Source organism: Bison bison, unplaced genomic scaffold, assembly GCF_000754665.1.
Source record: "Bison bison bison isolate TAMUID 2011002044 unplaced genomic scaffold, Bison_UMD1.0 scf7180017864118, whole genome shotgun sequence".
In the NCBI taxonomy this organism is placed as follows: Eukaryota; Metazoa; Chordata; class Mammalia; order Artiodactyla; family Bovidae; genus Bison; species Bison bison.
Window position 1 is genome coordinate 3,215,625 of NW_011494690.1, and position 4,067 is coordinate 3,219,691.

Here is a 4,067-nt window from a genome sequence, read left to right on the forward strand (position 1 = left end):
AGTACCAAGGAGTCTGTGTGTGCCGATCGTGGCAGACAGAGCCTTGTACTGGCAGCTGCCACCTTGCTGCATTCCTCAGTCCGAATGGGGCAAACGCTCCAGTACCGCTCACTCCTCACCACAGCTTTGTATGAGACCTGGGCCAGCTGGCCGTGAGATTTGTATAGCTACAGAGAGACAGCTCTGGGATGTGATCTGGTTAAGGCAGTAGTGGTCATTGTCAGCGTGTGCTTGGGCAGTGCTGCCAGAGTTTGCCACAGTGAGCCTCCCAGCCCAGTGTTCCAGCCCCACCCACTCCACACTGCAGCTGAGCATGGAGGCGGAGGTGGCCCAGATCGCTGGCAGCAGCTCAGCCACCTCAGTTCCTGCAGCCACAAAGCCCCGACTCCAGCTCCAGACTGGTGAATGCCCCAGCCATTCCACATCATCATGTTGTACTAGATCTGGGACTAACATGACAGGGAAGGGATGTGACCTTGGGCTGCATCCCAGTGGAGCTGCAGAGGCCTTCACAGGCGGCACATCATTCCTCTGTGAGTATTTGGGGGTTAGGGCATACACTCAGGGGGAATGGAGCCTGATTGGGCCCAACCAGCCCGGCTTCTACCCCATCACCTGGGGAGCAGGCCCCGCCCCTGACAGGATGGTGACAGCCACAGAGCAGAGAGGAAATCCCACTTCATACCCAACACAGGCTTTACCCTCCAACGCCAACCACGCTCCCTATCAAGGGGAAGACAGCCAGCACACCCTGAAGGAAGATGTGGCTGATGTCCATATTAAAACCAGCCCTTTCACCAAAGATATCACACACAGTCTACACAGTGATGCTTCCATATAAAAATGCCCTTTAAGACCACAAAAGCTAAGTTTCTGTGTCTCTATGAATTTAGGAGAAAGTTAAATAAAATGAAAATGCATAAACCACTCCCAATAAGAAGAGCAAGAGAAATTCCATGAAACAGAACTCACCTGTGTACCAGATCCTGATTTCAAAAAGGTGGCTTCATCTGCTGCTTCTGCTAAGTCACTTCACTCATGTCCGACTACTGGAATAATGGAAATAAAAGCAAACATAAATAAATGGGACCTAATTAAACTTTAAAGCTTTTGCACAGTAAAGGAAACCACTGACAAAAAGATAACCTAGGAGAAATATTTCTAAGAAAAAATATTTGCAAGTGATATGACTGATAAAGGCTTAATAGCCAACATATATAAGCAGCTCATACAATTCAACATCAAAAACCATACAAGCCAATTAAACAATGGGTGGAAGAACTGAATAGACAACTTTCTGAAGAGGAAATGCAGATGGCCAACAAACACATGAAAAAATGCTCAACATCACTAATCATTAAATAAGTGCAAATCAAAACCACAAGAGATACCATCTTACATCTGTCAGAATGACTATCATCAAAAAGTCTACAAATAAGAAATGTTGTCAAGGATGTGGATGAAAGGGAATCCTTGTACACCATAGGTGGGAATGTAAATTGCTTCTGCCACTGTGGAAAACAGTATGGAGATTTTTCAAAAAACTGAAAGAACTACCATGTGGACCCAGAGATTCCACTCCTGAGTACAGTCACTTCAGTCATGTCCAACTCTGTGCGACCCCATAGATGGCAGCCCACCAGGCTCCCCCATCCCAGGCAAGAACACTGGAGTGGGCTGCCATTTCCTTCTCCAATGCATGAAAGTGAAAAGTGAAAGTGAAGTCGCTCAGTCTTGTCCGACTCTTAGCAACCCCGTGGACTGCAGTCTAACAGGCTCCTCCGTCCATGGGATTTTCCAAGCAAGAGTACTGGAGTGGGGTACCATTGCCTTCTCCGGAGTATACATACAGAAAACCCCAAATCACTAATTCAAAAAGATACATGAACTCCAATGTTCACAGCAGCATTATTTACAACTGCTAAGACACGGAAGCAACTTATGCGTCCATCAACAAATGAATGGATAAAGATGGTGTGGTATATATTTATACAATAGAATACTATTCAGAATGAATATTTGCCATTTGCAGCAACATGAATGGACTCAAAGGGCATTATCCTAAGTGAAATAAGTCAGACAAAGACAAAAGCTATATGATATATGTGGAATATAAAAAATAAACTAGTGAATATAACAAAAAAGAGGCATACTCACAAATAGTGGTTACCACAAACTAGTGCTTACCAACCGGGAGAGGATTCGGAGGAGTCATACGGAGGTGGAGGAGTGGGTAATACAAACTATTGGGTGTAAGAAAGGCTACAAGCACATACTGCACAGCATGGGGAGTATAGCCAATATTTTTTAATAATTAGAAATGGGGTATAACCTTTAAAAATTATATAGAAGTAAAAAATTTTTTAAAGTTACTCCTTAAATTTATATGGAATCACAAAAGACCCAGAATTTCCCAATCCTGAGGAAAAAGAACGAAACTGTGGGTATAATCCTTTCAGACTTCACATTCTATCTACTTCAAAGCTATAGTAACTGAAACAGTATTGGCACAAAAACAGATATAGAGATCAATGGAACTGAAGAGAAAACTTGGAGAGAAATTCACACGCTTATAGTCAATCTATGAGAAAGGAGACAAGATTATATAATGGAGAAAAGACAGTCTCTTCAATAAGTCGTTCTGGGAAAACTGGAAAGCCAAGCATAAAAGAATAAAATTAGAGCATTATCTAACACCACACACAGAAATAAACTCAGATGGAGTAAAGACCAAACGTAAGACCTGATACTATAAAATTACTAGAGGAAAACATAGGTAGAACCTTTTTCACATAAATGGTAGCAATCCTTTTGGATCCATCTCATAGACTAATGGAGAAAAAAACAAAAGTAAATAAATGGGGCCTAATTAAACTCAAAAACTTTGGTATAGCAAAAGAAACCATAAACAAAACAAAGAGATAACCTACAGAATGGGAGAGAATATTTTCAAACGATGTGACCAACAAGGGATTAGTCTCCAAATTTTACAAATAGTTCATGTGGCTTGATATCAAAGAAATAGCCCAATCAAAAAATGGGCAAATGACCTAAATAGACATTTCTCCAAAGAAGGCATACAGATGGCCAAAAGGCCTATGAATATATACTCAACATTGCTAAGTATTAGAGAAATGCAAATTAATGCTACAATGAAGCATCATCTTACTCCAGTCAGAGTGAGTGAAGTGAAAGTTGCTCAGTTGTGTCTGACTCTCTGAGACCCCAGGGACTGTAGCATGCCAGGCTCCTCTGTCCTCGGTGATTCTACAGGCCAGAGTACTAGAGAGGGTAGCAGTTCCCTTCTCCAGGGGATCTTCCCAACCCAGGGATCGAACCCAGGTCTCCCACATTGCAGGCAGATTCTTTACCTACAGAGCCACCAGAGAAGCCTAAGAATACTGGAGTGGGTAGCTGTTCCCTTCTCCAGGGATCTTCCCAACCCAGGAATCAAACCGGGGTCTCCTGCATTGCAGGCAGATTCTTTACCAGCTGAGCTACCAGGGAAGCCCTGGTAAGTATTACAGAATGAAGTATCATGTCACTCCAGTCAGAGTGGCCATCATCAAAAATCCTCCAAATAATAGATGCTGGAGAGGGTGTAGAGAAAAGGGAACCCAAGTACACTGCTGGTGGGGATGTAAATTGGTACAGCCGCTATAGAGAGAACAGTATAGAGTTTCCTTAAAAAACTAAAAATAGAACTACCATATCATCCAACAATCCCACTCCTAGGCATATATCCAGAGAAAACCACAATTCAAAAAGATACATGCACTTCAATGTTCATAGCAGCATTATTTACAATTGACAAGATATGGAAGTCACCTAAGTGTCCATCAACAGATGAAGAAAGAAAGAATATGTGGCAGGGTGTGTGTGTGTGTATATATATATATATAAAAATGCCAAGATTTCATTTTTTTATGGTTGAATATGTTTTTTATAGAGAGAAGACATAGAAGACATAAAAAAGCACCAAAGCAAAAATTGCATGCTGAAAGTCAGACTCACCTTTCCTTGGTTCCCTTTTCTCCAGTAACGACTCAAGTCCTGAATGTTTGGTT